Source organism: Pristiophorus japonicus, chromosome 7 (genome assembly GCF_044704955.1).
Source record: "Pristiophorus japonicus isolate sPriJap1 chromosome 7, sPriJap1.hap1, whole genome shotgun sequence".
NCBI classification, from domain to species: domain Eukaryota; kingdom Metazoa; phylum Chordata; class Chondrichthyes; family Pristiophoridae; genus Pristiophorus; species Pristiophorus japonicus.
In genome coordinates this window covers 19,953,334-19,978,336 of record NC_091983.1, presented here as the reverse complement: position 1 = coordinate 19,978,336, position 25,003 = coordinate 19,953,334, and positions in this window count along the sequence as shown.

Here is a 25,003-nt window from a genome sequence, read left to right as displayed (position 1 = left end):
CCCGAACACTCCAGGACAATCATGGAGGGTTGGCGACCCCATTCCAGTGATAATTTGAGGCACTTCAACATGCGTCAAAGGCAAGCTGTTCAAGTGAGTGCCAGTAAACAGAAAGCAGCAGTTTTCTGGGAGGATTGCATAATACTATTTATATTCAGCAATGTGGCATGGGTAATTGCTGTAATTTTATAAATGTAGCCTCAGTTGACAACTATAGTCCCAATCGATATTTTTACTATTAATTATTGTCATTTGATATTGAGACAAGAATGCCCGGTGACTCTGCCTTTTTAGAGAATATCCTTCTTGCTGCTTTCCATTTTAATTGGTCACTTGTGCAGCAAAGCAAGCAGTTTTCAAACACTGTGCACACAGAGAGCCACAGCAGTTGATATCCATCGGCGGCAGTCAGGGCCTCTGTTCAATGAATGCCAAAAAAGAGCCGAGCTAAGCAAAATTAAAAAAAACGAAGTGAGCACAGTGCTTACACTGTATGGCGATGAACACATTTGCGGCACTATGTGCTCCGTCAGTTCACTCTCAACTCTCTCTCCTTTTTTCACTCTTTTACAAGGCGCACATTTGTTGAATAACAGTGCTAATTGTTACGATAAGGTGAAAATGCAGTAACATGATCAAGGAAAATTGATGGTATTTTAATATATTTCAGACAATGTTGTTTCAATTATATCCCAGTTCTGGCACTAGAGGGTATGGTAGCATAGGGGTTATGTTACTGGACCAGTAATCCAGACTCCTGGACGGATGTCCCAGAGACATCCAGTCAAATCTCACCATGGCAACTGGGGACTTTAAATCCAATTAAATAAATACATCTGAAATTTTAAAAAAGCTAGCATCAGTAATGGTGACCATAAAACCACCGGATTGTCATAAAAACCCATCTGGTTCACTAATGTCCTTCAGAGAAGGAAATCTGCCATCCAAGCCCAATCTGCCCTACATGTGACTCCAGGCCCACAGCAATGTCCCACTTGTTCAAGAAGGCAGCTCACCTTCTCGAAGGCAATTAGGGACAGGCAATAAATGGTGGCCATGCAGGTGACATCTACACCCTGTGAATGAATTAAAAAAAAATAATTTCCACAGAGAACGATTTGTGTTCCCATCCTGTATGTGTAAAACCCAATAGGTTCACTTATGTCCATTAGGGGATGGAAACCTGTCATCCTTACCCGATATAGCCTGTACGTGACTCCAGTACCACACTATTTGTAACTGACTCTTCTAGCAAGCCACGTAATTATACTGAACCATATGGTAGCCATTGTTAATCTTTCAGAGGCTTTGCCAGACGAATAAGACAAGATAACAGAAAACAGAGAGTTGGGATAAATGGTTCATTCTCTGGTTGGCAACCAGTAACTTGTGGGGTGCCTCAGAAATCAATGCTGGGAACCCAACTATTTACAATCTGTATTAATGACTTGGAAGAAGGCACTGAGTGTAATGTAGCCAAGTTTGCTGATGATACACAGATGGGAGGAAAAGCAAACTTTGAGGAGGACACAAAAAATCTGCAAAAGGACATAGACAGGCTAAGTGAGTGGACAAAAATTTGGTAGATGGAGTATAATGTTGGAAAGTGTGAGGTCATGCACTTTGGCAGAAAAAAATCAACGAGCAAGTTATTATTTAAATGGAGAAAGATTGTAAATTGCTGTAGTACAGTAGGACCTGGGGGTACTTGTGCATGCAAAACAAAAGGATAGTATGCAGGTACACAAGTGATCAAGAAGGCCAATGGTATCTTGGCCTTTATTGCAAAGGGAATAGAAACATAGAAACATAGAAAATAGATGCAGGAGTACCTTCGAGCCTGGAGTATAAAAGCAGGGAAGTCTTGCTACAGCTTTCCAGGGTATTGGTGAGGTCACACCTGGAGTACTGCATGCAGTTTTGTTTATCATATTTAAGAAAGGATATATTTGCTTTGGAGGCAATTCAGAGAAGGTTCACTAGGTTGATTCCGGAGATGAGGGGGTTGACTTATGAGGAAAGATTGAGCAGGTTGGGCCTCTACTCTTTGGAATTCAGAAGAATGAGAGGTGATCTTATCGAAACATATAAGATTATGTGGGGGCTTGACAAGGTGGATACAGAGAGGATGTTTCCACTGATGGGGGAGACTAGAACTAGAGGGCATAATCTTAGAATAAGGGGCCGCCCATTTAAAACTGAAATGAGGAGAAATTTCTTCTCTCAGAGGGTTGTAAATCTACGGAATTCGCTGCCTCAGAGAGCTGTGGAAGCTGGGACATTGAATAAATTTAAGGCAGAAATAGACAATTTCTTAAATGATAAGGGGATAAGGGGTTATGGGGAGCAGGCAGGGAAGTGGAGCTGAGTCCATGATCAGATCAGCCATGATCTTATTGAATGGTGAAGCAGGCCCGAGGGGCCGTATGGCCTACTCCTGTTCCTATTTCTTATGTTCTTATAATACCATAAAGATAGCCTGGCCTGTGGAACCCACTCCAACAATATGAAGCCAGCATTTTGTATTTAATACCTTGTCCATTTTCCTTTCACTGGCACCCCACCCCCCCACCCCCACGACCCCGTCCCAGCAAATGCAGTAACCTACGCACAGTCAAAACTCAAGCCATCATAAAACACCAATCATTGTCCAGCCAGGGTTATTCTTGGAAAAAAAGAAGAATATTGATTTTCATCACATGTCAGGATTTGATACTGCATAATAGTGGACTGGGCTGGCATGAAGTAGATTACAGTTTCTCAGCCCCTGTACACCTATGAGATATGTCTCTTCATGTTAGTACCATTTCATTAGTGGCAATCCCCACCAGCTGAACTACTGCCATATACTATAATTCCATCAGCTAACTTGACGTGTGTGACAGTTAAATGACACAAGATTTTATTAAAATATAACGCAGCCCCAAAAAAGTAGGATTTGCCCTCACACACATACCTGAGGCCTTTAGAGAAGCAGATTATCATGTTCTCTCTCATCAGGCCTGTTGTCTGTTGCTGAAATATATAAATATCCGAGGGGAAGGCATTATCAGCAGCTGTTGTGACTGTACGGAAAATAGTCAATGAGTTCTGAAGTCTGTGTGCAGTAAAACTCTTTCCTCCCCTGTCATGTATGTATGCTTGGGGTTACTAGCCACCAGGAGGCGCCACTGTCAGAGGACATTGAGCTATACGTACATGTGTGCAGCCTAGGCATAAAAGGCAAGCCATCATGTAATGCAATCACTTTGGGCCCTAATAAAGCAGAGCCAGGTTTGTATCTGTGTTTGTTTACAGTATTAAGTCTATCGATTTATTACATACATAACATTTGGCGACAAGGCAATTCTGGAGAGATTCGTGGAGGGAGAGGACTGGGCAGATTTTGCAGCTTGCCTGAACCAGCACTTCGTGGCAAACAAAATGGAGGAACCCACTGAGGCAGTTAGGTGCAAGGTGGTCTTCCTCACGGCTTCCGGTCCGAAAATCTATGGACTCAAAAAGAATCTTCTCTCGCCTGCAAGTCCAACGGACAAGGACTATGAGGAATTGTGTGCTCTGGTACGTGACCATCTCAAAGCAGAAGAAGGCATCATCATCTCTCGATATCGATTCTACATGCACGTTCGTTCTGAGGGCCAGGATGTGTCGGAATTCGGTGCTGATCTAAGACGTCTAGCTGGACCGTGTAAGTTCGAAAATGCGTTGGGAGACATGCTGCGGGATTTCTTTTTAATCGATATCAACCACGAGGTAATACTGCATAAGCTACTGGCGGCGGAGATAGTTTTGAGCAAGGTCATCACGATTGCTCAGGCATGCATGACGACGGACAAAAACTTAAGGCAGATATCATCGAAAAATCGGAACTCGGCAAGTACTGTAAACAAGATTGTATTATCGTTTGGAAGAGCTGCATTTTGCAGGGCGTATGCGAAACCTGTGGCTGCTCAAAGTCTGCCAACGGGAATGAATCCGATTTTACCATATTGGCATTGTGGGGGCAATCATCGGCCTCATCAGTGTCGGTTTAAACAGTACATTGGTAAAGACTGTTCAAGACGGGGGCATCTCCAGCAGATGTGTCCGCAACTGAACAAGCGTGCTGCGACACACTACGTGGAGGATAATGACCAGTATAGCGCGGATCCGGATATGAAATCCAAGATACCAGAGGAGGAAGTGTATGGACTGTATTCATTCCCAACAAAGAGCCAACTGATAATGATTAATGTGAAACTTAATGGTGTGCCGGTACCGATAGAATTGGACACGGTTGCGAGTCAATCAGTAATAAGCCAGAGGACATTCGACAAGCTGTGGGATACTAAGGCTAAGTCCAGTTAATGCCAAGTTGTGTACATACACTAAAGAACTTACAATGGTGGTTGGCAGTGCAGTAATCAAAGTGTCGTATGAGGGTGCGGTTCATGATTTACCATTATGCATTGTTCCAGGCAATCATCTAACGCTGTTCGGCAGAAATTGGCTTGAAAAAATCAAATGGAATTGGAACGATATCAAAGCGTTGTCGTCAGAGGATGATACTCCATGTGCTCAAATGCTGAGCAAGTTCCCCTCGCTGTTTGAATCAGGCATTGGCAATTTCACGGGGGCCAAGCTGCAAATCCATGTGGTCTAGGATGCAAGACCCGTCCATCAAAAGCTCGGGTGGTTCCGTATATGATGAGGGAGAAGGCCGAAATTGAACTGGACAGACTCCAGCATGAAGGGATCATATCACCGGTCGAATTTAACGAATAGGCCAGCCTCATTGTTCCTGTGTTGAAGAGTAATGGCACTGTCAGGATTTGTGGAGACTACAAGATTACGATCAACCGAGTTTCGAAACAGGATTAATACCCGTTACCGAAGGATGATGACCTGTTTGCAACGCTAGCCGAGGGAAGTCGTTCACTACACTGGATCTGACGTCGTCCTACATGACACAGGAGCTGGTCGAGACGTCGAAGAAACTTACGTGCATCAACACTCATAAAGGACTGTTTATCTACAACAGGTGTCCTTTCGGAATTCGCTCGGCTGCAGCCATATTTCAGAGGAACATGGAGAGTCTACTGAGATCCGTTCCTAGAACCGTCGTTTTCAAGATGACATTCTGGTCAGAAGTCGTGACACCACCGAACATCTGAACAACCTGGAAGAGGTTCTACATCGTCGGAACAAAGTGGGACCCAGATTGAAACGTTCGAAATGCGTCTTTATGGCACCGGAATTGGAATTCCTGGGGAGGAAAATTGCTGCTGATGGCATCAGACCTACAGACACGAAAACCAAGGCCATCAAAAATGCACCCAAGCCTCAGAATGTGACGGAGCTTCAAATTCTTTCTTTGGTCTATTCAACTATTTCGGTAATTTCTTATCTAGATTGAGCACTTTATTAGAGGCACTGCACATACTGCTAAGAAAAGGCGACAACTGGGTTTGGGGTGCATCTCAAGATAGAGTTTTTGAGAATGCTACTAATCTGCTTTGCTCTAACAAGCTGCTGGAACATAATGATCCGTGCAAGCAGCTAATATTGACTTCATCATATGGAGTTGCTTGCGTGCTCCAACAAGCTAATAAGAACTTAAGAACAGAAGAACATAATAAATAGGAACAGGAGTAGACCATACGGCCCCTCAAGCCTGCTCCACCATTCAATAAATCATGGCTGATCTGATCATGGACACAGCTCCACTTCCCCGCCCGCTCCCCATAACCCCTTATCTCCTTATCGCTCAAGAAACTGTCTATTTCTGACTGAAATTTATTCAATGTCCCAGCTTCCAAAGCTCTCAGAGCCAGTAAATTCCACAGATTTACAACCCTGTGAGAGAAGAAATTTCTCCTCATCTCTGTTTTAAATGGGCAACTCTTATTCTAAGTTCATGGCCTCTAATTCTAGTCTCCCCCATCAGTGGAGACATCCTCACAGCATCCACCGCGTCAAGCCCCCTCATAACCTTATACATTTCGATAAGATCACCTCTCATTCTTCTGAACATCACTGAGTAGAGGCCCAGCCTACTCAACATTTCTTCATAAGTCAACCCCCTCATCCCCAGAATCAGCCTAGTGATTCCTTCTCTGAACTGCCACCAAAGCAAGTATATTTTTTCGTAAATATGGAAACCAAAACAGCACGCAGTATTCCAGGTGTGGCATCACCAATACATTGTACCGCTGTAGCAAGACTTCCCTGCTTTTATACTCCATCCCATTTGTAATAAAGGCCAAGATACCATTGGCCTTCCTGATCAGTTGCTGTATCTGCATACTATCCTTTTATGTTTCATGCACAATTACCCCCAGGTCCTGCTGTACTGTGGCACTTTGCAATCTTTCTCCATTTAAATAATAACTTGCTCTTTGATTTTTTTCTGCCAAAGTGCATGACCTCACACTTTCCAACATTATACTCCATCTGCCAAATTTTTGCTCACTACTTAGCTTGTCTATGTCCTTTTGCAAATTTTTCGTATGCTCCTCACACATTGCTTTTCTTCCCATCTTTGTGTCTTCAGCAAACTTGGCTACATTACACTCAGTCCCTTCTTCCAAGTCGTTAATAGAGATTGTAAATAGTTGGGGTTCCAGTACTGATCCCTGCGGCACCCCACTAGTTACTGGTTGCCAACCAGAGAATGAACCATTTATCCCGCCTCTCTGTTTTCTTTTCGTTAGCCAATCCTCTATCCATACTAATATATTACCCCCAACCCCATGAACTTTTATCTTGTACAGTAACCTTTTATGTGGCACCTTGTCAAATGCCTTCTGGAAGTCCAAATAAGTGTCGGGTAAACTACCACCTGTTGTGTATGCTTCAAAAAGTTTGTCAAAAGCAGAAAGAGCCTTCAGCATGGTAGAAAAAGAAGCATTAGCCTGTGTGTATGGGGTTAATAAGGTGCATTGGTAGCTGTTTGGTCTTCGGTTTGAACTGGAAACAGATCACAAGCCGCTCATTTCATTGTTTTCGGAAAACAAAGGTACCAAGACCAATGCTTCGTCCCGCATCCAGAGATGGGCGCTGACATTATCTGCCTATGATTATGTCATTCGCCATAGACCTGGCACCGAGAATTGTGCCGAGGCACTGAGCCGTCTGCCGTTGCCCACACCAGAGGTGGAGACGCTACAACCTGCAGACCTACTGTTAGTTATTAATGCTTTTGAAAGTGAAGGAACCCCTGTCATGGCTCAACAAGTTAAGACCTGGACCAGCCAGGACCCAATATTATCGGTTGTGAAATGTTGTGTCCTTCGTGGTGATTGGTCTGCCATACCCAAGCAAATGTGTGAGGAGACCAAACCTTACAACCGTCGCAATGACGAACTATCCATTCAGTCAGATTGTTTACTGTGGGGTAATCGTGTTGTTATGCCTAAGAAAGTCAGAGAGAAATTTGTACATGATCTACATAGCACTCATCCCGGTATTGTCATGAAGAAAGCCATTGCCAGGTCTCATGTATGGTGGCCTGGAATTGAATCTGATCTGGAATCATGTCTGCATCAGTGCAACACTTGCATGCAGCTAAATAAAACACCAGCGGAATCGCCGCTGAGTCTGTGGTCGTGGCCATCTAAACCATGGTCCAAGATCCACATCGACTTTGCAGATCCCTTCCTGGGAAAGATGTCTTTAGTTGGTGATGGATGCATATTCCAAGTGGATAGAGTGTATAATCATGTCATCCAGTACATCCACAGCTACCATTGAGAGCCTTCGTGTCATGTTTGTCACTTATGGTCTGCCTGACATCGTTGTAAGTGACAACGGACCTTACTTCACTAGTCTGGAGTTTCAAGAGTTCATGAACCTCAATGGTATCAAACATGTAAGGTCAACACCATTCAAACCTGCATCTAATGGTCAAGCAGAGCGTGCTGTCCAAACCATCAAGCAGAGTATGAAATGTGTAACTCAAGGGTCACTGCAGACCAGCTTGTCAAGCATATTGCTTAGTTACAGGACAAGACCCCACATGCTTACCGGGGTCTCCCCTGCTGAACTATTGATGAAGAGAGGTCTCAAGACCAAGCTCTCTCTTGTCCACATTGACTTGAACGATCATGTTGAATACAGACGTCAAAGTCAGCAGTGGTATCATGATCGTGCTGCTGTGCCATGTGACAGTTCTGTTAACGATCCTGTGCATGTACTAAATTATGGTCAACGTCCCAAGTGGATCACCAGTACTGTTATGGCCAAGGAAGGTAACAGAGTGTTTATCGTCAAGCTCAAGAAAGGGCATACATGTAGGAAACACGTTAATCAGATAAAGCTGCTGCACACGGATGAACCGGAACAGTCTGAGGAAGACACAATCAATGACCAACCAACCTACCCTCAATCATCAATGAATCTGGAATTTCAATCCCTGACATGGTCATTGCCACTCCCATCAGATAGGCTACTCAGCTCCCAGTCATAACAGACTCAGACCATTCGCCCAAAACTGGAGTTGAACTGAGACAATCAAATTGGGAGTGGAAAGCCATGGACCGTCTCAATTTGTAAAAAGACTGTTACTAAGACCTTAAAGGAGGATATTATCATATATGTATGCTTGGGGTTACTAGCCACCAGGTGGCGCCACTGTTGGAGGTCATTGGGCTGTACGCACGTGTGCGCGGCCCAGATATAAAAGGTAAGCCATCATGTAATCTAATCACTTTGGGCCCTAATAAAGCAGAGTCAGGTTTGTACCTGTGTTAGTTTACAGTATTCAGTCTATCGAGTTATTACATACATACATCCCCTAAAAAGGACTTTAAGATATCTTTATCAGACAGGAGAGACAATGAGATAGTTTTTGCTGGAGTGGGATTTACTCCATTCGTTAGACTTACATTTGCACGTTTAGGTTTTTATAATCTTTTGCCCAATTCTGTTGTCCAGATGCCTAATGCTAATAGCTAACACACAAAGATGAATAATGAGAAAATAGCTGACAGCAGTGACGATGTGCTCTCATACTCTCGGTTATCCAGTAAATGGCAGCGTAGATTCACCAGAATCATAACGTGGTTTAAAGGTTTAAATTATGAGGTCAGGTCACATAGACTAGGCTTCCCATGAATGTAGAAGATTATGGGGTGAATTTGATCGAGGTGTTTCAGATGATTAAAGGATGTGCTAGGATGTATGGAGATAAAGTATTTCCTCTGGTGCGGGAGTTCAGAACGAGGGGACATAACCTCAAAATTAGAGCTCGACCATCCCGGAGTAAAATCACAAAGCACTTTTTCACACAAAGGTTAGTGGAAATCTGGAACTCTCTCCCCCCAAAAAGGCTGCATTGTTCGGTAAGGATATCAAGGAATATGTCATTTTATAAGTGGCCTCAACTCTTTTTTTGATTTCAATTTTGTGGGTCTAAGAGGAGCACAAGTGCTCTCTGGGATCAACATGATTACTGTGGGTCACTGCCTCTGTGATCGGTTCCCTCCCCATCCGGGACCTAGTTACCGACTTATCAGCTCGTTTGAATGCCAAGCCAGCCTGAAATTTTACAGCACAGAAACAGGCCTTTCGCCCATCAGGTCTATGCCTATGTTTATGCTCCACACGAGCCTCCTCCCACCCCTCTTCACCTCACCCTATCAACGTAGCCTTCTATTCCTTTCCCCCTCATATATTTATCTAGCTTCTCCTTCAATGCATCTATGTTATTTGCCTCAATTACTCCTTGTGGTAGTGAGTTCCACATTTTAACCGCTCTCTGGGTAAAGAAGTTTCTCCCGACATCCCTTTTTGGATTTATTATTGACTATATTTCTAACCTCTATTTTTAGACATGCCAACAAGTGGAAACATCTTCTCTACGTCGACCCTATGACGTCATTCATTCCACATTATCTGTCCCCACACCACATTGCCAACGCTACCACAGCACCTCCTCACACCTCACAATATAAACACGTTCCCTTGATATTGCATCCCTTATTTTAATGAAGTTATACAAATGGAAAATACTCATTAAAATTCTCATTAAAAACCGCATTTGCGCGTGACATTAAAATGCCACCAAATCTCAATTTGCAATGAGCTATTCCAGAAGAAGTCAATTAGTCAGCGACTCAAATTTGTAACATCAAGAGAATGTATCAAAGAAATGGAGTAGAATTAAAGCAGTTTGAATGTAAAGAGATCAAAGGCACACTCCTGGGATATCCACATTCGTGTTGGTTTCATTTCATTTTGTAATGCTTCACTACATTCAAAGATTTTTTTTTACAATTGTACCCTTTTCCAGACTTCGGCATTAGTTGTGTACATAAGAAATAGGAGCAGGAGTAGGCCATTTGGCCCCTCGAGCCTGCTCCGCCATTTAATAAGATCATGGCTGATCTGATCATGGACTCAGCCCCACTTCCCTGCCCGCTCCCCATAACCCTTGACTCCTTTATCGTTCAAAAATCCGTCTATCTCCACCTTAAATATATTCAATGACCCAGCCTCCATTGCTCTGAGGCAGAGAATTCCAAAGATTTACGATCCTCTGAGAGAAGAAGTTCCTCCTCATCTCAGTTCTAAATGGGCGACCCCTTATTCTTAAACTATGCCCTCTAGTTCTAGATTCCCCCACGAGGAGAAATATCCTCTCTGCATCTACCCTGTCAAGCCCACTCAGTATCTTAATATGGTTCAATAAGATTACCTCTCATTCTTCTAAACTTAAATGAGTATAGGCCCAACCCGCTCAACCTTTCTTCATACTTCAACCCCTTCATCTCAGAAATCAACCTAATGAACCTTCTTTAAACAGCCACCAGTACAAGTATATTCCTCCTTAAATAAGGAGACAAAAGCTGTACGCAGTACTCAGGTGTGGTCTCACCAATACCCTGTACAGTTGTAGCGGGACTTCTCTGCTTTTATACTCTATCCCCCTTGCAATAAAGGCCAACATTCCATTTGCCTTCCTGATTACTTGCTGTACCTGTATACTAACTTTTTGTCTTTCATGCACAAGGATCCCCAAGTCCCTCTGTACTGCAGCATTTTGTAATCTCTCTCCATTTAAATAATAATTTGCTTTTTTTATTTTTCCTGCCAAAGTGGATAACCTCACATTTTCGCACATTATACCCCATCTGCCAAATGTTTGTCCACTCACTCAGCCTGTCTATATCCCTTTGCAGATTCTTTGTGTCCTCCTCACAACGTGCTTTCCCACCCATCTTTGTATCATCAGCCAAACTTGGTTACATTACACTCTGTCCCTTCATCGAAGCCATCAATATAGATTGTAAATAGTTGATCCCCAGCACCGATCCCTGCAGCACCCCACTAATTATCATTTGCCAACCAAAAAATGACCCAATTATCCCAAATCCCTGTTTTCTGTTCGCACATCCTGGCAACAGTTTTGCTATGACATAATGGTCCGGAGTTTGAGGAGCTGCGCGGCAGCAGCAAAGAGAAGGCAATATATAAATGGAGCTGGATACTGAGGCAGCGCGGACCTGAGTGGAGGAGGCCACGGAGGAGACAGTACTTAAACGGAGCAGTAGACTGAGAGAGCGCGGACTTTAGTGCAGGAGGCCACGGAGGAGGCGGTATCTCCAACGGATTCAAAAACAATAACAAAAAACAAGAAGTGATGTCACAGGTAGGTGACTGCTGGGCGAGTATTAATATTTTTTTCATCTCTAAGCTAGGACAGTGGTTTAAACTAAGAGTGGAAGAACTATAATGTACCTTATTAAATTAATAACTTAACTTGATAAACAAATTAATATAATTATCAATAATCATTTGAATAAAGACTTTAAGGGAGCAGGAGGAGTGCTCGGAGATAAAGGTTGGCCCAGACCCTGGAGCCCAGAGGGAGTGCAAGTGTCAGGGAACAGAGCTAAAGAAACCCAAAGAGACACAGCACCAGAAGGGTGCTGATTGCTGAGTAGCTGGTGATTTCTTTTTTTTAGTCTTCAGTTTATTTCTGTTAAGTTAGTTAATAGTCGATTAAATAGAGGCGTGGCAGGGCACCTCAGTCCCGTGGAATGCACACCTTGTGCCATGTAGAACTCCAGGATGTTTCCCGTGTCCTGGACAACCATGTGTGCAGGAAGTGTTGTCAGCTGGAGGAGCTTGGGCAGCAGCTGGCGCCACTGCAGTGCATCCATGAGGCTGAGAGTTTTGTGGATGGCACACTTAAGGAGGTGGTCACCCCACAGCTTAAGAGTGTGCAGGCAGAGAGGGAATGGGTGACCGCCATATAGACTAGGAGGACCAGGCAGATAGTGCAGGAGTCCCCTGAGTGCATCTCACTCTCTAACCAGGGCAATGGTTCCTCTGGGGAGTACAGCCAGAGCCAAGTCCATGGCACCACGTATGGTTCAGCTGTACAAGGGGGGGGGGGGGAAACATCAAGAAAGCAAGTGATAGGAGATTCAATAGTTAGGATAACAGACAGATGTTTCTGCGGCCGCAGACGTGATTCCAGGATGGTATGTTGCCTCCATGGTGCTAGGGTCAAGACTGTCGCTGAGAGGCTGCAGAACATTCTGAGGGGGGAGGGTGAACAGCCAGAGATTGTGCTCCATATCGGTATCAAAGACATAGGTAGATAAAGGGATGAGATCCTGCAAGCAGATTTTAGGGAGCTAGGAAAGAGATTAATAAGCAGAACCTCAAAGGTAGTAATCTCCAGGTTTGCTCCCACGAGCTAGTGAGTATAGAAATAGAAACATAGAAACATATAAAATAGGTGCAGGAGTAGGCCATTCAACCCTTCCAACCTGCACCACCATTCAATATGATCATGGCTGATCATTTTTGCAACTTTAGTACTCCATTCCTGCTTTCTCTCCATATCCCTTGATCCCTTTAGCTGTAAGGGCCACAACTAAATCCCTTTTGAAGGATGGAGCAGTTGAATGCGTGGCTGGAGAGATGGTGCAGGAGGACTTTAGATTCCTGAGATATTGGGACCAGTTCTGGGGGAGGTGGGACCTGTACAGGCCAGATGGGTTGCACCAATATCCTCATAGCAGGGGGGGGGCGGGGAGCGGTTGTGGGTTTGCTCGTGCTGTTGGGGAGAGTTTAAACTAATTTGGCAGGTGGATGGGCATCAGGATGTAGCATTAGAAAGGAGAAACAAGGTGCAGAAAAGATTGGGAGAGAAAGATAGCACTAGAGTAAGAAATAGGTGGGGTCAGACTAAGAGAGAATACAAGAAGGTCTAAGATAGGTTTACAGTGCATGTGTGTAAACACATGAAACATGGTAAATAAGGTTGGTGAGCTGCAGACGCAGATAGACACATGAGAATATGATGCGGTGGTAATAACAGAGACCTGGCTCAATAAAGAGCAGGATTAGGTACTAAATATTCCTGGATATAAGGTATTCAGGAAAGCTAGGGAAGGAAGGAAAGAAAGGAGGTGAGGTGGCAGTATTGATTAAGGAGAATATTATAATGCTGGAGAGAGAGGATGTCCTGGAGGGCTTAAAGATAGAATCTATTTGATTAGAGTTAAGAAACAATAGAGGTGCCATTAAACTACTACAGGTATAACGTCCAAAATACGACAACCTTGGGACCAAGATCATGCTGGTTTTCAGATTTTTTTCGGGATTTCGGATCTCACTATTGGCGCTCCTCACTGCCCACTGATCTTCCACTCCTCGCCACCCGCTGATTAACGCCAAATCTCGCCGCCTGTGGTCCCCCCGGCATTGCATTATTTACCGGTTTCTACCGTTTCCTCGCCGCCCAATGTCGCCACCTTGGCCACCTCAAAAATGTCTGGTTTTCAGACAATTCCGGTTTTCAGACAGCCGGATTCGGGACGTTGTACCTATAGGTGTATTCTATAGGTCACCACCTAGTGGGAAGGATATAGAGGAGCAAATTTGCCTGGAAATTACAGGGAGGTGCAAGAGCTATAGAGTAGTGATAATGTGGGACTTCAATTATCCTAATATAGACTAGGATAGTAATAGTGTAAAGGGCAGGGAGGAGAAGAATTTCTGAAGTTTGTTGAAGAGAACTTTATTGATCAGTACGTTTCTGGCCTAACGAGGAAGGAGGCAATGCTTGATTTGGTTCTGGGGAATGAGGTGGGTCAAGTGGAGAAAGTGTCAGTCGGGGAACATTTAGGGAACAGTGATCATAGTATCATAAGGTTTCTATTAGCTATGGAAAAGGACAGGAAGCAATCTGGAGTAAAAATACTTAGTTGGAAGAGGGCCAATTTAAGTGTGTTGAGAACACACCAGGTAAATTGGTAGGCAAAACTGTAATTGAACAATGGGCTGCCTTTAAAGTGGAGATGGTTTGGGTACAGTCAAGGTACATTCCCATGAGGAGAAAAGATAGGACAACCAAAGCCAGAGCTCCCTGGATGATGAAAGAGATAGAGAGTAAGATGAAGCAGGAAAAGGGAGTATATGATAGATGTCAGGTTAAGAATCAGGCTGAATATAGGAAGTTCAGAGGGGAAGTGAAAAAGGAACTAAGAGAGAGTATGAGAATAGATTGGGAGCTAAAGTAAAAGAGAATCCAAAAGTCTTCTATGGGCATATAAATAGTAAACAGGTAGTAAGAGGAGGGGTGGGGCCGATTAAGGTCCAAACAGAAGACCTATGCGTGGAGACAGAAGGTGTGGATGAGGTATTAAATAAGTGCTTTGCATCTGTCTTTACCAAGGAAGAAGATGCTGCCAAAGTCAAGTGAAAGAGGAGGTAGTTGAGATACTGGATGGGATAAAAATTGATCAAGAGGGGGAACTAGAAAAGCTGGCTGTACTTAAAGTAGATAAGACACCAGGACCAGATGGAATGCATCCTAGGATGCTAAGGGAAGTAATGGTGGAAATTGCAGAGGTACTGGCCATAGATACGGGAGTGGTGCCAAAGGACTGAAGAATTGCAAATGTTACACTTGTTCAAAAAAGGTGTGCGGGTAAACGAGCAGCTACAGGCCAGTCAATTTAATCTCAGTGGCGGGGAAGCTTTTAGAAACATTAATCTGAGACAAAATTAAGTCACTTCGACAAGTGTGGAATAATTGAGGCAAGCCAACACTGATTTGTTAAAGGCAAATTGTGTTTAACTAACTTAATTGAGTTTTTTGATGAGGTAACAGAGAGGGTTGATGAGGGCAATGCGGTTGATGTGGTATACATGGACTTCCAAAAGGCATTGATAAAGTGGCACTTAATAGGCTTGCCAGCAAAGTTGAAGCTCATGGAATAAAAAGGACTGTGACAGCATGGATACAAAATTGGCTAAGTGACAGGAAACAGAGCAGTGGTGAATGGTTCTTTTTCAGACTGGAGGAAGGTATACAGTGGTGTTCCAAAGGGCTTCATAAATAAAAGCATAGAATACAAAAACAAAAAAGTTATAATGAACCTTTATAAAACACAGATTTGGCCTCAACTGGATTATTGTGTCCAATTCTGGGCACCGCACTTTAGGAAGGATGTGGAGGCCTTAGAGAGGAAATGATTTACAAGAACGGTTCCAACTTCAGTTCCATGGATAGACTGGAAAAACTGGGTTGTTCTCCTTGGAACAAAGAATGGTAAGAGGAGATTTGATTGAGGTAATCAAAATCATGAGGGGTCTAGACAGAGTAGATGGAGAGAAATTGTTTCCATTGGCGGAAAGGTCGCAAACCAGAGGACACAGATTTAAGGTGATTGACAGAAGAACCAAAGGCGACATGAGGTAAAACTTTTTAGGCAGCGAGTGGTTAGGATCTGGAATGCGCTGCCTGAAAGGGTGGTGGAGGCAGATTCAATCGTGGCTTTCAAAATGGAATTGGATAATTACCTGAAGGGAAAAAAAATTTGCAGGGCTACGAGGAAAGGGTGGGGTACGGAACTAGCTGAAGTGCTCTTGCAGAGAACCAGCATGGGCTCGATGGGCTGAATGTGCTCCTACTGTTAACATTCTATGATTCTATTCCATGATTTTATGATTTTGCAATCAACTGCGAACGAAGAGCATTAGCCCTTCATTACACTTGCACTTGTCCATAGACTTTCTGTGGACTTTTCCGCTGGAAAGTACTGTGATTGGAGAGCCATTTAGGCGTGGCACCTTGTGGAGGGGATCTGGGATCTGTATGAACAGAGCCAGCATCTGCATGTCTCTTTAACCAATCAGATTGAAGAATCCTTACTGAGCCACACAGAGGCTGAACCAGGAAGTGTAAGTTAGAATAGAGAATTCAATACCAAATCAGGCACAGAAAGCAAAATAAAGAGAGGGAAGGAAAGATAGGATTAAGAAAGAGCTAATAGAGTCAGAAAGAAAAAGTAAAAGAAAACATTTGTTAATTTAATTTTTAAAATCTCCAATAATTATGCCAATCTGAAGGAATGAGACTTCGCACTAGTAAACATTAATTTTCAGGGCCAGAGAGGTTGTTTGGCAGTAATTAAGACTTATCACACCATTAAAAAATCCACTTATGCTCGAACAGACAAGCCCTAATATTTTCTGGCATGTTTAATGGGATACCACAACTTCACGCTCTTCATGTGTTTGAGTGCCAAGTTCCTCGGCAAGATACTGTTTGAGCGAAGCTTCAGAAGGAGCCAGGCATCCCAGACAGCAACTTCCTGATTTCTGCGTTTAACTGCGCATGTGCCGACACCAGAAGTTGCTGTCCGATTTATTAGCATTGATAGCCTCACCATTATTCTGGCTGCAAAATCCTGGCCAAAATCTTTAACATAGTCACTATCCCCATGTGTGTGTGAGAGTGAGAGAGATAAAGAGAGAGAATTTGCTGTTGCTGACCTCAAGATGTCCCAAAGTGCTTTACAGCCAATAATGTACTTTGAAATGTCATCACTGTTGTAATGTAGGATACATGGCAGCTGAGTAATAATGACTAGATAACCTGTTTTAGTGATATTGGGATATATGAGGGATAAATATTTGCCCAGGATACTTGGGAGAACTCCCCCGCTCTTCTTTAAAATCATGCCATGGGATCTTTTACATTCACCTGAGTAGGCAGACGGGACCTCGCTTTAACGTCTCATTTGAAAGATATGTGCTACATGGAGGTGAAAAAGGGTGAGCAGTAGCAGAAGGAGATGTGGGGAGGCGACTGAAGGTATGGTCAAAGAGGTGCATTTCGAGGTGGGCATTGAAGGAGCGAGGACAGGTACCGAGGCAGAGGAGCTCTGCCATTGATGAAGAAATGGCGAGAGGGAGAGAGGGATTTAAAGGATTGTAAATACGGTGTAAATTCTTTAGAGGAGGTCAATGAGGAGACCACTGGAAAGTCGAGCCTTAAGCTAATTTACCCTACTGTGTATTAGCTTACTAAAATCCAATTGTTGTTACCCCATTCAATACTATCTTACCACACTCCAAGTACCTTACTCACAATGTGTGTTGAGCAATATAAAAACAACTTTGTAACAGGGAACATTAAAGTGAACCAACATTAAAAGTCCAAAAATTGTTGAAATAGTATTTGCAAGTGTACGAAGGTTTTACAAATAGAATAGGCTATGGTGAAAAAATATCTCTTTCCAGTTAGGAGGGATCAATTCACTCACCGCTAATCTCCATACAGTGGGCTAAAGACATGCATTTATATAGCCACTTTCATGACCTCATTTTTGTCTCAAAGCCCTTTACAGCCAATGAAGCACTTTTTGAAGTGCAGTCACTGTTGTAATGTAGGAAACGCGGAGGCAATTTGTGCTCAGCAAGCTCCTACAAGCCGCGATGGGGTAAACAACCAGATAAATCATTTAGTGATGGAGGTTGAGGAGTAAATATTGGCCAGGAGACCAGGGAGATTGCCCTTTGCTCTTCTTCGAGATAGTGCCATGGAATCTTTTATGTCCAACCGAGAGGGCAGACGGGGCCACGGATTTATGCCTCATCCAAAAGACGCACCTGCAACAGTGCACTCCCTCAGCACTGCACTGAAGTAGATTTACAACTTCCATTCAAAATCAGTGAAAATGAAAAGTCGGTGGTGGAAAGTTGAAAATCTACCCCAGTCATAAAACCGTAAAAATATTGATTTTGGTTACTGTCTTAAAACGTATATATTTTCTCATTATTATTTCCCTCCCAACTCCTTACAGACAGATAGTGGAGAAGAATTTAATACCACTGTAAGAGTTGTCACTCAATGCAATATTAATAAAAATAGCCCATCAAGTAACCAGTGAATTTGGGACCTTCTAGATCACCTTAAAGGGGCCAGAGACAAGTTTAAGACAGAGGATTCCTCAACTGGCTTTACTTCTGTGTTTTCTTGGCCTGTTCCAGGAGGTGGGGAAGAAGGATAATCACTTGGGGATGAATCCAGCAAAAAAATGCTCCCAACTGTAGGGTGTGGTGGGTCTGTCAGCTTGCCTTCCGGTTGCGAGTCGCTCCCACTCCCTAGTTTTCGAGCTTGGATTTATTAATCAGGGTGTGATAAAGTGCAGCAGACGACCGTTTTGTACAAAGCAGGTATGGATTTTATTCAAGAATAAAGAATACACCTTTTATTAAAAACTGAGAAAACTTATCACTTTAAATGAGAGAAAACTTAACATTCTAATGGGGAATCCTTTACTCAAACACAAGAGAATACACAGCAGCACAATACCTCCCACCTCCCAAGTTCCCTATCTAACTAAGTTAGGCTCTGGAGCTTCAGAGACTATGCTCACCAATCCTTCCTTGACGGTCGGTAATGGATCGCGGTTTCGGGGTTCGTTGGATTTTGTCGATTCGGCTAGCCATACCCCGAACATAGGAGAGGACTTCTTGCTGCGTGATCCTCAGTTGGGTGGTGTCCGCTGATGCGGTAGGGCGCGTATTGGATCTATGGGGTAAGTACCCACTTTCTTCCTTCAGCAGTAGGTTTTAAAGTTCCTTTAGATAATGTTTTACCCGTTGGTAGCTCAGGGATCGCTTGTAGAGTGGAAACAGCTTGTGAATCTTCGGGTTTCCGTCGAGTTGACTTCGGTTTTGAAATCGTTGGTCGCGGTGGCTCAATATTACCAATTTGGTTGCTGGTAATATCTTGGTGGTTGTTTCATGAGCCTCTTGCTTCCGCAGCGTGCTTGGTGTCCTGGTTGCTTGTGATACTGTCTTGGTTGATGTTCTGAAGAACCAGCTTAACGAAGTTGGTGTCGTGATTTTGAAGTCTGCCAGGTCTGAAGCATGTGAAGCTGGTGTAGAAGCAAAGTGCAGTCCTGATTGTAAAAACAGGCCTCAGTTACACCCGTAGAGGCGTCCTTATCTGCGCGCCAAATCAACCTTGGTTCTTTGTTTAAGCTTTGGCGGGCTCGTTCAGTTTTGGCGGGCTCGTTACTGGTAACTGGATTGAAAAATGTGTCAATTGCTGGAATTATCTGTGGGTTTCGAGTTGCAATTGTTAAAGTTAGTTTCTGGTGTCGAGTTGTCTGCCTGGGTCCCAGCTTTCTATACAGGCTGGAAAGGTGATTAGCATTATGCATGTGTTGGATGGGTTTTGTGCTTGGATTGAAACTCTACTTCCTGGGATCAATTGTTGAAATGTAAATGTCTTCTAAGGGCAGGTTTCGAGGATAAACTGTTCCCCAGACAATTTGATTAACTCAAATGTCCCCAGACAGCTTGATTAGCTCCAATATCCAAACTGGCCTTTTAGAGGTTGAACCCACCCTTTTCTTGCAGCCCTTTTCTCACAGACCCAACATTCACCTTTTAAAAATCTCCAAATTGGTTCAAACTCATAGATTTCTTCCATAAGCATTTTAGGATCCTAAACTTTCTGCTTAATGGTCCATAATCGAATTTCCTTTTCAATGATTCCAAACACTCGGGGGATTTCCACAAATTTTGGACTCTTTTCAACAGGCTATCGCAGAAAGTATAAAACATGTCAAGATAGCACATGGCATCACATCATATCACATATAACCTAATGCAACATATCGTAATATAACATAACATTATGTAACAAAACGGTAAGTAATATAAACAAAGCATAATGCAACGAAAGGGATCGTAACATAGTTCACAATATTAAGGGTGTTCCATCAATAGAGCTCAGAGTAAATTTCCCCTGAAGCAAGTTGCAATTGTAAACTTGTCTGACATTTAAACTCTGCCTCTTAAAAAAAATCTTTAATGGGGCTATGACTATCTCACTGGACACTAAGGGGGTGAAATTGCGTCATTTGTGCCTCCCATTAGCACCGCTAGTGTGGTACCGAATTTCGGCCCCTAGGATTCTTAAGGTCGGAGGTTCCTAACATCTAAGGGTCAAAAAGAAAATGGTATGGAGTTGGTCCAACATCTGAACTTTGATCTGTTTAATGATGTGTAACAGCTTTAAGAACAACTCAGACTACAAACATTATGGCCCCGATATTTACGGGGAGGTGGGGAGGGTGCGGGTAAGGCCCAAATCGTCCAGGGAAGCCAGCAAAGCTGGGATCTGGAGATCCCTCTGAACATAAGGGCAGGACCTTATTATCATTTTTTTGTTCTGTTTCCTGCTCGGCAGCCAGCCAAACTGACAGCCTAGCCGGCAGGCGAGAGAAAAAACCAATGGCAGGGGGCTGCATCTGGTGACTCTTGGGGATGGGCCCCGGTAATGTGGTGTGAGGCTGTGATGTGGAGAGGGGAGAGGGGCCGCATTTGGCAATAGGAGAGAGGCGATATGGAGAGACCACGATGTAGAGAGGGAGGGATTGGGAGGGGGAAGGCCAAAGGCTTCCTTGTGGGGCCGTGGGGAACACTCCTCCTCTTCCTTGCCCACATGGATTGCTGGAAAAGGCACTTACCTTGTGGGCCGATGAGCTCCCATCTCCCTATCACTGCCGGGTTTCCTGACCCTTGAGAAACTCTGTCGCGGATTTTAAACCGAGCTCCCAATTGCACTGTGGGAACCTGATTTAAATATATTAATTAAGTGTCCCGCATCTCCAGGGGGAATATATCGCGGTCTGAATCTCCGGTCAGAATCAAACAGATAAACTGAGCATGATAGATTGAGTTCCAGCCTGAGCTGGGAATTCACAGTCGGCCTGATGAGGGGCAGAGCCGGGGCCTATCCCTTACAGGGCCTCTGAGGTGAAGGGGTCAGAGGGCGGGGACTGCTGCTTCTGGGAGTTCCAGTTTCCACTGGCCCATACAGGGCCTGAATTATCATCCACCCACCTCATGGTCAACGGAAGTAGTCACTTCAAAGTCAACCCCTACGTTCATAGAGCATGCCGAAACATGAGAATAATGAAATACCGGAAAATGAAATCCCTGCACTTCCATCGGCCTTTTTTTTTCTCCAAATGGTTATATTTTAATGAAAGAAAGACTTAGATTTCTATAGCGTCTTTCACTACCCGATGACATCCCAAAGTGCTCTTTACAGCCACTGAAATACTTTTGAAGTGCAGTAACTGTTCTAATGTGGGAAACGCAGCAGCCAAATTGCGCACAGCAAGCTCCCACAAACAACAACGTGATAATGACCAGATAATCTATTTCTAGAGTGAAAGATAAGTATTGGCCAGGACACCAAGGAGAACCACCCCTCCCCCCCGCCCTCACTGCGCTTCTTTGAATGGTGCCGTGGGATCTTTTCGGCCTCGGTTTAACGCCTTGTCCAAAAGATGGGCTTTGAATCAAAGATTCCGTTTTGCTACTCATTCTCGTGTGGGTGATTCAGTAGCCCAATACTTGCTGTTGCCATGGAGCATCACTAAGATCTCTTATGGTCTCATGAGACACGGCATTCTACTGGCAGTGGGGCCTCTTCATTGTCTGAACAATGACTGCACATTTTGGATTAGTGTTCATTAATGTGTGATACGGACTGGCGTCGGTGAAGCGAACACAGGGGTACTTCAGGGAGGCTGTTTGAAAGGGCGCAGTCAGAACGCCACTGGAAGGATGTGACAGCGATTGTTCTAGGGCGCCCGTAGTGTCATGCACTGAAGGCCAGAATGAATTTGTGTGCTCGCAGTTACTTGTACCAAAGACATGTGAGAAAGTCCTTAACAGAGGAGACAATGTAATCCTGTCTGAAGACATTCAATCAGCCCGCTGGTGTGTCTTTGGTGCAAGTGAAGCAGGGAGGAGGAGGCAGCACTCAGGACTGGGGTGGATACTGTAGCTGAGCCTTGGGCCACAGATGATGTCACGTGCTCTTGCCATCACCTAAGAATGCACAAAGGCTTTCGTTTCGCTCGAATTCGCACTTATTTTGATCTCATTAGTTACGTCACGTTGCGATACAATGGACTATTTGTTGCACAGATGCATTTGTATGCTGTGTGTTACGTGGAGTGTCACAATGCTTAGCTGCATGCGTGAGTGCATTGATAGGGTTTCTCTTGACAACTGTCGACGAGTTGTTTGGACTCCGGTAAAGCTGCACAGGATCTTCCTTCTGGGATATATATGAAAGGCGATCATAATTTGGAATGGTCGACTACTTTCACTGAACATGCATTAATCCCGTCACAAACATTTAAATAAAAATCTGCAGTGCAACGAATTGAAGAGGATTTCACTCTACAACAACAACTTGCATTTATATAGCACCTTTAACACAGTAAAAATTCCCAAGGCGCTTCACAGAAGCGTTATCAGGACAACATTTGGCATAAGGAGTTATTAAGACAGGTCAAAGCTTGGTCAGAGAGGTAGGTGTTAAGGAGGAGAGAGAGGCAGAGAAGAGGAGAGGTTTTGGGAGGGAATTCCAGAGCTTAAGGCCTAGGCAGCTGAAGGCACGGCCACCAATGATAAACTTTCGCATCAAAGGCTCTGGGAATTTGGGGTAAACCCTGGGAATAGATGAGAAACTGGCTAAAGATTAGGAAAGAATGAGTACTCATTAGAGGAGTGATATCGGGGAAGGAAATACTGACCGGGGTTCCTCAGGGTTTAGTGAATTTTTAATTTTCATCACGGACCTGGATTCAGAAACCCAATGCAATGTGTTCAAATTTGCAGATAAAGAAAGAAAGGCGGCCATCACTCATCATCATAGGCAGTCCCTCGGAATCGAGGAAGACTTACTTCCACTCCTGAAGTGAGTTCTTTGGTGGCTGAACAGTCTAATACGAGAGCCACAGACTCTGTCACAGGTGGGACAGACAGTGATTGAGGGAAGGGGTGGGTGGGACTGGTTTGCCGCACGCTCTTTCCGCTGCCTGTGCTTGTTTTCTGCATGCTCTCGGCGTTGAGACTCGAGGTGCTCAGCGCCCTCTCGGATACACTTCCTCCACTTAGGGCGGTCTTAGGCCAGGGATTCCCAGGTGGGGATGTTGCACTTTATCAGGGAGGCTTTGAGGGTGTCCTTGTAGCGTTTCTGCTGCCCACCTTTGGCTCGTTTGCAATAAAGGAGTTCCGAGTTGAGCGCTTGCTTTGGGAGTCTCGTATCTGGCATGCGAACTATGTGGCCTGTCCAGTGGAGCTGATCGAGTGTGGTCAATGCTTCAATGCTGGGGATGTCATTACTGAAACATAATGGTCTAAATGCCCTGGTCAAGCGTGATTTATCGCTCCAAGTTCAGGTTTAGGTCACCTGATTTATCGCTCCAAGTTCAGGTTTAAACTCCCAGTTGCTAAAAATGTATCACTGTCACAAAGACTAAACAACTGTGATTTTTGAGCATCCATTTCCAGCACCTGGAATTATCAATTTTAATATTGCCATGCCATATGTCCTTCGCCCACTCTATTTATGAGACTTTTTCCAGAATTTAAATGATGCCTTACTTCTCTGCTTCCCCCACAGTCGTCAGCCTCACTAAGACACTAACACAACAAACACATCTTTTCTAATCTGTCTAATTTGCTTCTTAAACACTCGTGTTTCAATCGGTTCGGAGTAATTTTGATGTACATAAACTTCAAACATTTCAAGCCCATCTACTGCCTGTCATTATGTCATCGTCATCATAGGCAGTCCCTCGGAATCGAGGAAGACTTACTTCCACTCCCTAAGTGAGTTCTTTGATGGCTGAACAGTCTGATTCGAGAGCCACAGACCCTGTTACAGGTGGGACAGACATTCGTCGAGTGAAGGGGTCAGTAGGGCTGGTTTGCCACGCGCTCCTTCTGCTGCCTGCACTTGGGCTCTTCATGCTCTTTGCGTTGAGGCTCGAAGAGCTCAACGCCCTCCCGGATGCACTTTCTCCACCTCGGGCGGTCTTCGGCCAGAGTCTCCCAGGTGTCAGTGGTGATGCCGCACTTTACCAGGGAGGCTTCGAGGGTGTCCTTGTAACGTTTCCGCTGTCCTCCTTTGGCTCGTTTACCATGAAGGAGTTCCGCATAAAGCATTTGCTTAGGGAGTCTCGTATCTGGCATGCGAACAATGTGGCCTGCCAAGCGAAGCTGATCAAGTGTGGTCAGTGCTTCAATACTGGGGATGTTAGCCTGGTCGAGGACACTGATGTTGGTGCGTCTGTCCTCCCAGGGGATTTGCAGGATCTTGCGGAGACATCGTTGGTGTCATTATGTACATTTTCACTGTCCACAAATACTCCACAAACCGAGAACTTGTCAACAAGAGAAAAACGCAAGGTTAGCTTTCATAGCTCAGCATACCCCCTCGTAATCCCCATAAATAAAGTCAATCATTATTTTATCCTAAATCATCGGTATTTTATAAAGTGGTTTGAATAACTAGATCGCACACAGCGTGACACTGATGCAAAGCTGGAAACTCAAAAAGAGATACTAGAGCTTCAAATAATTGTAAAGTTTATTTGAGAAGTTACTCTTTTGTTCACTGATCCACCCCTGCCACCCTTACCCCCCTTAATGAAATTACAAACAGCGAACAACAAACCAAGCGCCCCACCCACCCGTCCCTCCAACTACCGTCTGCCCCACCTGTGACAGAGTCTGTCGATCCCACATTGGACTCATCAGCCACCTTAGAACTCATGTTAGTGTGGAAGCAAGTCATCCTCGACTCCGAGGGATTGCCAAAGAAGAAGAACTGAAATTATTTGTTCCCTCCATTTATATCAGAAGGAATATGTCCTTTATTTTATTTTTATGT